Here is a 10399-nt window from a genome sequence, read left to right on the forward strand (position 1 = left end):
ATGATCCACATACCGCTTCCGCCATCAACCATTAGAAACCATTTGTAGTACCCACAGGCTAGAATAGTCTTGTACTACATATGTTGTATTTGCTTGGAGTTTCTGTATCAAGATGGTGCCTCATTAGCTAACAGTTATCCTGGGGCTGGTGAGCACAACGACCATTTTCTGGAAATTAATACCCGGAAAACCGGTCGTGACACATGCTTCGTACGGTGTGACACCCTCAAGGCTGCGGGTGGGTGCTCTGTTCAGAAGGTACACTGCAGTTTTTACTGCCTCTCCCCAGAAATATGCAGGTACAGCCATGCTTTTCATTAGACATCTGGCCATCTCTACAACTGACTGATTTCGCCTCTCTAGCACGCCATTCTGTTGAGGAGAATAGGGCGCCGTGGTGTAGTGCTTCACTCCTTGTTCATTGCAATATTCTCTGAATTCAGTTGAGTTGAACTCCCCACCACGATCGGATCTGAAAGCTCGAAGTTTGCATCTACCTTCAGCCTCTCCCATGACCTTGATTTTTCTGAACTCACTGTATGCCTCGTCCTTGGACCTGAGCAGTTCGATCCACATATAACGGTTGTAATCGTCAACAACCAGAATGAAGTATTTGTTGTCTCTTGGAGTTGGTGGCGTGATGGGTCCGCACAAATCTGTGTGCACAAGCTCTAGTGCCTGCTCTACTCGATAAGAAGTTGCCTGCGGAAACGGGACACGATGTTGCTTTCCAAGTGCACACCCATCACAGTACTGCTCGATGTGAGCTATCTCCGGCATGCCTCTGACCATTCCTTTTGCAGACATGGTGCGTAGTGCTCTAAATGCAAATGCCCCATCCTTGCGTGCCACTTCCAAGTCTCGTCCTCAACCTTTGTCAGCAGGCACGCCGGCGTGTCAATGGTCAGCACCCCGGTGTACAGCCGGCTGCTAGTGCGCCGGACACGGGCCAGCAGGCGCCGAGACAGATCATGTATGGTCATCACACTACTCTGAATATCAACCTCACACACCCTTCGTCGAGCTGTCCAAGTGAGATTATGTTACTTCTCAGGTTCGGGATGTAGTACACTTCTGACAGAGCGCGCTGCTCGCCTCCTTGTGTCTTGAAAACCACTGAACCTCTCCCACAGATTGCCACATGTGACCCATCTCCAAACTTGACTGTCCCGTGCACAGATTCATCCAGCGTGGAGAAGCAACACCTTTCACCTGTCATGTGGCTGCTGGCGCCGGTGTCAAAATACCACACCCCGTCCGGCGAAGGAACGGGTATCAGCTTCTCTTCGTTGAGAAACACTTCCTGCGGCGCCACTGCCTCTGACGCAGCAGTGGTGGTGACCACGGCCATTAGAAGCCCCTGATCATGCTCATCCCCAGCACGCACAAGATTTGCTTGCTCCTACTTCCCTTGTTGTCCCTGTTTGCGGTACGACCAACAATCCTTCTTCCAATGACCAGGCTTCCCACAGAAGTGACACTTTCCTTTCTTCTTTCCACCCGACCCACCAGCGCCACTGTTGCCGGCCGCAGGTTTGCCTCCGCCGGATGACTTGGTCTTGGTCGGCTGCTTGTTCTTGCCGGCGCCGCCACCACCGGACGATGAGCCGCCGCCCAGCCTATCATGGGCCAGCCACTCCTCATGAGTGAGCAGAAGGCGCCCGGTGGGTTGCGCGCCATCGTCGAGGTCGTAGTGGTCCTCGCATGCAGAGAAACGTCCAACGAGTTCCTCAATGGACATGGTTTTCAGATCGATTAGAGATTCGATCGCCATGGCCATCGGGCGGTACTTTCGCGGCACCACTCGAAGAAATTTCTGAACGGCCTTGTGCTCGGTGACGGGGTCACCATATAGCTCCAGATCGGCGACGAGGGCGGCGAGACGCAGCCCGAAGTCCTCGACGGACTCCCTGTCTTTGCAACGGAGATCCTCGAACTCCCGCCGGCGCACCTGCGCCTGCCTCGCGGGCGCGCTCGCTGCCCATCTGCATGGTCTTGATTGTCTCCCACGCCATCTTCGCCGTGTCCTTCGCGGCCAGCACACGCAGCATCTCCGGCGGGACACCGGTGAGGATGATCTGCAGCGCGCCGGTCATCGTTCTCGTCGGCGGCGTCATCGATCACCGCAGTCCAAACGCGGGCGACCTGCAACTTAACTTGCATCACCAGCGCCCACTCCTGGTAGTTCGTGCGCGTGAGCATAATGGACGACTCGACTCCTCTCGCACGACACGCTCCATGACGCGGTACTCGCCGCTGCCGCTGCCGGAGAGGCGCGCGAGCGGCGCCTTGGATGAGGGCGTCTTCGACGGCGACCTCGTGCCGCCCTTGTTCTTCCCGTCCGACTTGTCCCCGGACATGACCATGACGGATCAAACACCGCCGCCGCGCCAAGGATCAAACACCAGGGCTCTGATGCCAATTGTCGTTGCCGATGGGATCGAGAGGAGCGAGAGAGAGGTGAACACACGCGAGGGAGGAGACACCAGTATATTTTGTGCCGTCTGTCTGACAGCGTTTTCTGTTATTCCTTCTCTTAACTCAAAGCGATTACAGAGGCTAACTAACTCCCGATCGGCTGCTCCGGATCCGCGTACGTCGCACCATCCCATGACTGCATCACCAGCGCCATACTGACCGGGAGGTTACATCAAACAGAAAAACAGAAAACAAGCGATTGTGCAAAGAGCACGCCTCACGTCCTAGCTATGCATGTGCATGACTCCGTCCCATCGGACTGCATGCATGCCATTATTCTAAACGGCTAACTACGCTGGTGAGCTGAGCTTAGCTAGGCACAATACTCGACGAAGTGGTCTCGCATGAGCATATCGTTTCCAATATCCCGATTGCGAGGGATGCAAAGACGACCCACTTTGGATTCTTGTCGCTTCCTTGTCTTCCGATCCTCGAGCTCCGTCATGGAGATAACCACCACTATCATTTGCTGCCGGTGGTTGTCGAGCAACGTCCCTACGTCTGAGCCATCACATGAAGATGATTCGTCCTAAAAAAATTGTTCACACGGGCTCAAATCCATCTACAATACGCACCAAAATTTGTAAAATTCTAGATCCGAGGGCGGCCTGGAGATGAGCAAATTGCATTACCGTGTTGAGGCAGAAGCGGTGTGGTGAGGTTGACCTGGGGCGGCGTGCGCCTCCAAGTCGGTGGGGCGATGGCGGCACGGTGGAGCACGGACTCAAGCCAGCGCTACCAAACTTGGTGCGGCATCTGATCCAAAATGAGCCGACAACCTACCACGGGGCGCAGCGAGCGGCGGTGACTTCCAGGGCGGTGGGAATCGAAAGAAGGTGGCCAGAATCGACGTAGGCACACGACGGCTGTTGGCTGGTGGCCGACGAGAAAGAAATTCGCGCAGACTGAAATAACCCTCCAGCCTAGGGTTTCGTCCAATACAGGGCATGGTAGCGTAACACGCGCAACCCTTCTATCTGCGGATTGGGGGGGATGGGGGGGGCGATTTTTCCGCACCCTTCAATTTTTTTTAAAGGTCGGGGTGGTTTGTGGTGTCCGCCTGGGATGCTTTTTTCATCCAAAACGGCTAATTAGAGGTGCTCTAACATTGTGCTGGGCCGGGTATCACTTGAAACAAGAAACGTAACAAAAGAAGCTCCTCAAACACCAGAAAGATGGACAAAATGGCTTACCTTTCCCTTGGATGATCCATTTTGCTGCTTCTTTGAAGACAGACAGAAACTTTGCAGCAGCAAATAATATAATCTGGTTTGTAGAGCAGAAGACATCTAGTCAGATAATTAATGGGATGTGAAAAGAAAATAAAGACCAGTACCTGCTTTTTGATTTTTTTATTTTTCAAAAACAAAAGGGGCGACATCCTTTTCTAAGGGCGATGACCGATGGAAGCTTGTTTGGAGACACAAAATCGGCAAGGGCAAATGCTCTGGACCCACCATCCACATAAATACATTATTTACACCATAGAAGGTCAATCCCCGCGCGCATAGGAAGGAAAACAATGAGAATATCGGCTATTTGTCACTTGGAACACATGGCTTTGTAAAAGGGTCCGAATAACTGCCACACGTGTGGCGTCGACGGGAACCCGCCCGCACGCCTCGTGTGGCATGGACGGGAACAGGCCCGCACGACCACATCCGCGTGCACAAACGCGCGGCCCGCACGTCCGTTCCGTGCCAACCCCACCCGCACTGCCCCGTCCGGGTAAGCCGACCTGCTGCCCGCACGACCAACCAGTTCCCGGTCTCCGATCCATCCCCTCCCTCGTCTGCCGCCATCGTTCCCCACCTCTCGAACCCCGACCTCCGTCGCCGGCCATCTCTGGTTGCCATGGCAAACAGAGCAAATCCGTAAGGCACTCCCACCTCAAAACCACACCCCAACCCTCCCCACCCCCAGCCCCAAACTCCAACCAAGCCCTCCGAAGACGATCATCTAAAACCCAGGTGAAAATCTCTCGATCTGAACCTTCTCATCCTTAAAAGCTGAAAATCTCCCGATCTTGTGCTGGATCTATGCTATAGGGGGAGAACACTACATGGTTCAGTGTGTAGTCGCAATTGCCAGGCAGAGTACACCAGATCTGCCATGTACTAACGTTTGAAATTGACTTAATTTCCTAGTTTAATTGACGCAAGTAGTTGGGTACGAAAAAGGACGGTAGGGGCAAAATTTTGGAATGAAGAGGGCTGGAAGAAATTAATTGCCACTTGTGTATAACGACAGTTGCCACCTTTCGTTGTCAGTAGCTACCACCTATTATGACCCGTCGATTGCCATCCATATCTTCTGTGTGCAAGCAGCAGAAGAATGCTATTCTTGTGGATTGTTGATGCCTTCTTGTTCATGCAGAGATTGAGAACACGTTGGAAAAGAAGGGAGACACGGAAAGAATGAATCACGAAGGTGGCGCTGGTGATTGGGGTTCTCAAAGGCCAGAAACAGCCCCTTGGGATGCAACAGAGTACAGTCAGCTCATCTCTTCAGGGCCGTTGCTGCCACTACTGGAACAGTATGCAGGCGTAGGTATGATGCGTGCTATCAAAAAGAAGAGAATAGTTGCCATCTTCGCGACGATGAAGATGACATTCTACTTATGTCGTACACTGTCATTTTTTAGCAGGTTCTTATGACCAAAACACAATTAGGGAGGCCCCGTGGCAAGTTCACTCGCAAGGCGCTAACACTGACAAATGTACGGGCAGCCAACTTCAACTAGCTTGTATGGACAATCAAGGTAATGTAAAAACGACAAAAAAGAGCGCATACTGCTGTGGACATGAAAAATGAACATGCAAAAAAACTAGCAAAAGGACTCACGACTTACCGCGGTGTGAAAATGCAGAGCCTTCGTGCAGCGCGTGGCATCAGGCACCGCCAATGTACCTGCCATCGACGTCATACACAGGTCAGTCCATAAAATAAGGTGAAGTTGCAGATGATCAATTAGCAGAAGGAGCATAGGTGGCAACTGCAATTGCCATGACTGGTCATCTGCAGTTGCCATGTATTAGAAAACTACATTTGACATCCCTGCACATCTGTTGTTGCCATACATGGACAAATGTAGTTGCCAGGGGAGAACAACTGCAGTTGCCATGCCAGTGCAACTACATTTGCCATGTCATGGCACTGCAGCTGCCATGGAGGAACAACTGCGGTTGCCATGCTGATGCAAATACATTTGCCTTGCCAATAAAACTGCAGTTGCCACATCAGGGGCAACTGCAGTTACCGTGCTAGCACAAAATACAGTTGCCATGAATTTGACCAACCACTGCTATGCACACAGGTTATTACGCTGGTGGTACCCCGGCAAACGTCTCATGGCAACCTTCACAAATTGCAGGTGGGGGCAGTCATTTTGGTGTCCCAGGCAACACGGGAATGTCGAATGCAACACACCAAGGTAAGGGAAAAAAATCTGAACCAGGAAAACAACAGTACCTTTGATATTTGAAGTTATTTGCATGCAAAAACAAACTAGTTGCCATGTTTGTTGAAACAATAGCTGCCATCACTGGACAGCTATAGCTGGCGTGCATGCCCACGCACAGACTAGTGGCTTGCTGTTTGAAAAATTGTCGTGCAAAATCACTCGTAGATGGTGTGATCCGTTGCGATACACATGTTATTCAAACATAAAACTTAAATCTCGTACCTATTTTCCCTATCGCAGGGCCTACAACTACAGTTAACAGCAGCGCAGGGACATCTACTGCGGGGAGCTCTGAGCGCATGGAAGACGCGTTCCACCAGCCAGCAGACACTCGTGCCACAGACAATTTCGAGTCAAAGTCGGGAATGGCAATCATTCCAGCAATACAGACAAGCACCCCTTTGAACACAATCACTGACAACACTCAAGTAGAAGGAACTGCCGCCGATACTGAAGTGAATGATGAAAGTGACGACGAGGCAGAAGATGACGAAGATGGTGGGCAATCAGAGATCGTGGTACCTCAGCCACCGTACATTGGGCAGAGATTTGAATCGTTCGAGGAATCAAAGGAATACTACCAGACATATGCAAAGTTCCATGGATTTGCGGTCAACACCGAGTACCATAGAAAAATTAGGAAAACTAATGAGTACAGCAGAGGTGAGATGAGGTGCCACAAGGCACGGAGGAACAAGAAGGTGAAAGGTGATGCGCCTGTCGTTCTGGAACGAAAAAGAGGAATCATTCTCAAGACGGGATGCCCTGTCCGGTGTAAGCTAAACGTAGATGGAACACAGTATGTGGTCACTGAATATTTTGATGAGCACAACCACAGTCTCATAAAGAAGTTCGACCTGGTCAAATTTCTGACCGCCCACAGAGGATTCACCCCAGTCGTAAGACAATTCGTAAAGCTGCTACATGACTGTAACGTCGGTCCATCAAGAATGGTCTAGATACTATCACTCATCCACAGCAAAAAGGGGAAGCTGAGTAGCATGCCCTACATACCGGCTGACGTCACAAACCTACAGGCCAAGTACCGTAGAGAGAGCAGGCTGGCTGACATAGAGGCTACAATTGCCTACTTCGATGAGAAAGCAAAGGTAGATCCAGATTTCTTCTACAGGATAAGGTTGGACGATGAGGACCGTGCCAGGAACATGTATTGGGTGGATGGTGCTGCAAGGAGAGCCTACAAACATTTCCGAGATTGCATTTCGTTCGACGCGACGTACCTCACCAATATGTACAAGATGCCATGCGCTCCGTTCATAGGAATAAATAACCACAATCAGTCGTTGCAGTTCGGCTGCGGGCTCGTTCGGAACAAAGACACGGATGGGTACGTCTGGTTGTTCAAGACCTTCTTGGAGTGCATGGATGGACTTTCTCCGATGAACATAATAACAGACCAGGATTTTAGCATGCGTGCTGGCATAGAGGGGGTCTTTCTGTTGGCAGTGCATAGGCACTGCAGGTGGCACATAATAAAGAAGGCTGAGGAGACCCTAGGACCGTTCTTTGCTGACCGTCCAGAGCTGCACAAGGCATTCGAGCTATGCGTGGACCACAGCTTGACGGTCGAGGAGTTTGAAAGGAGTTGGATGGCCATGGTTGAAACGCATCAAGTCCAAGACAATGAGACGCTTGCTAGTCTGTGGGAGAAGCGAATGTACTGGGTGCCCGCCTACTTCATGCAGTGCTTCTTCCCTTTTCTACAGACTACGCAGCGCAGCGAGGGGTTCAATGCTGTGTTGAAGCGATACGTGAGCCCTGGCAACTCATTGCTACAGTTTGCCAAGCAGTACACAGCTCTGCAACAAAAAATTCTAGGATCTGAGCTGCAGCAAGAAGCTACCACCGCGCTAAAGCAGCCGAAATTGCTAACGTACTTACCAATGGAGAGGCAAATGAGCAAGATATACACAAACAAGATCTTTAACAAGTAAGTCAGTTGCATTACGGTCTTATTTGCGCAAAAAGAACTAGGGCAGTAGCTGCCATATAGAGTGCAAATGCAGTTGCCATGATATGCAGTTGCCATGTTTAATGCAATACTGTTTGCCATGCTTACTCAGCTGCAGTTGCCATGTTTTGATGAAATTTCTGTTTACAATGCTTACTCGGATACATTTTTACATGTTCAATGAAGTGCAGGTGCCATGTTTAATGAACTGTACTTCCATTGGGGCATGTTGGTATGCAAATGCCAATGTCAACTGAAAAAATGTCATACTGTCAACACATATGATGAATATACAAATTGCCATGTTTAATAAAATGCAACTGCCATGTTTGTTGAAAATGCAATTCCCATGTTTACTGAAATGTAGATGCCCATGTTTGATGCAATGTGCTTCCATTGGGGAAAACATTTTCAGTGTACTACAGTTACCATGTCTGGTGTACTGCAGTTGCCATGTCTACTGAACTGCAGTTGCCATGTTCAGTGTACTGCAGTTGCCATGTCTGGTGTACTGCAGTTGCCATGTCTGGTGTACTGCAGTTGCCATGTTCAGTGTGCTATGTTTGCCATGTTCAGTATACTATGATTGCCATATTCAAAAACAAAAATCTATTTCTATTCCCATGACAGCATAACGTGCTACAAAAAAAAGGATCGCACGATAGATTAACATAAAGCACAGAAAACTTGCAGATTCTAGGAAGAAATAAAGCGTGCCAGCATGTTCACGGCTTTCTAGGTGGACGAACATACGTTCAAGGTGTGTTCTATTTTGGGCATGTCGGATTCAGAACCTGAAGACCCAGAGAAAGGAAGGAACTACTTCGTGAAAGCCTCGATAGGCGAAGGCGAGTACTACTGCCAATGCTGCAAGTTCGAACGGGACGGCATTGTGTGTTGTCACATACTAAAAGTGATGGACATGAACGCTATGACACGGATGCCCCGCCATTTCATAAGGCGATGATGGACTTGGGACGCTGATGACGCGTTGGCGCCGCAGACAACACACGCGGTTCTGGCTGTGCTTGATGAGAGACCTGAGTCAACCATGGAAGCCGTGAGGCACGTAGTGCTGATAAAGAACTATGTTGAGCTAATTGATGAAGCGTGCAAAAGTGATGAGACAGCAAGAGTCACAGAAAAACACAAGAAGGCACTGAAAAGAGAGCTTGATGAGATCAAGAAGAGGAAAGCTGAGGAAGCCTTACACCGGTTCCCCCGCACATCAAGTGTGCCTTCATCGACGGGGCCATCGTCTGAAAACTCGGACATAGGATCTGGAACAGCAAGCACACAAATGCAGGTCAGGAACCCACCCCGTTCCATCACAAAGGGTCGCCCAAGAGAGATAAGGTACAAGTCAGGATTGGAGATTCAAGCAAAACACAAGAAAACGAAGAAAGCGGCGGGCAATCCATGAGCAGAAATTGGGGCATTGCGGCATGGTCCTTGTGGACATTTTGTTTTGTACCCTATACGATGAGATTTTTTGTTTTTAAAATTGGGAGAATAACTACTGAGGAACATCAAAAAAGGAAAGGAACAAATTCATTGACTGCAGAAATGCAGTTGCCATGTTATGGGTGCTTAATCTGCCATGTTATGTGTATTAAATCTGCCATGTTATGTGTATTAAATCTGCCATGTTATGTGTATTAAATCTGCCATGTTATGTGTACTAAAAATATGTCATGCTATTTTATACTAAAAATATGCCATGCTACTTTGTATGCCATGCTAGTTGTACTGGAGCTGCCATGTTAGTTGTACTGGATCTGCCATGTTAGTTGTACTGTATCTGCCATGTTAATTATGCTTGATCTGCCATGTTGTTTGAACTGTAATTGCCATGTTAGCTGTGCTTAAAATATGCCATGGTATTTGAAATGACTATGCATGACATATATTTCCATGACAAATACCATGCGGTTTAGAGAAACATAGTGTGTTGTGGGCAATGTATGGAAAATCAAGTTGGACAAAGGCAGAACGTGCATAAACTGCAGCCAAGGTTGTGGCTGCATGATCAACCCTGCCCCCCATGCTAGCCGGTGCTACCGCATGTATGTTGAACTACATTTGCCATCTGTTTTAAAACATCATAGACGCAATCAAAAACAGCAAAATTGATGATGTATGTGATGAAACCATTGTAATAATGATAAAACATAAAAACATATGTGCATTAACGCCTAAAAATAGGTTCACGTCCACACATATATTATAGAACTACTGAAAATGTCGCTCACACACCACCACTACATAGTGGCATACGCTGGGTTGCAGTTGTAACATAGCACACAAACATAGTTTTCGACAATAACAAGATAGATAAGTAGCTTACATTCCTCAGCAACAGAATGTAAGGTATGCGTTCGGTGTCTAACACCACATGATCACTTGTACTTCTTGTTGATTTTCTTGACAGCTTCCTCCATGAACTCGCGTGCTCCAGACCGCTTGTTGAAATCTTCGTTCGTCAA

At 49.0% G+C, this 10399-nt stretch overlaps 1 pseudogene; it reads left to right on the top strand.

Moving 5' to 3' along the window:
- Positions 1-2238: 2238 nt before the first annotated feature.
- LOC119299820 lies at positions 2239-9216 on the top strand (annotated as a pseudogene).
- The last annotated feature ends 1183 nt before the right edge of the window (positions 9217-10399 follow it).

This window comes from Triticum dicoccoides, chromosome 5A (assembly GCF_002162155.2).
Source record: "Triticum dicoccoides isolate Atlit2015 ecotype Zavitan chromosome 5A, WEW_v2.0, whole genome shotgun sequence".
NCBI classification, from domain to species: domain Eukaryota; kingdom Viridiplantae; phylum Streptophyta; class Magnoliopsida; order Poales; family Poaceae; genus Triticum; species Triticum dicoccoides.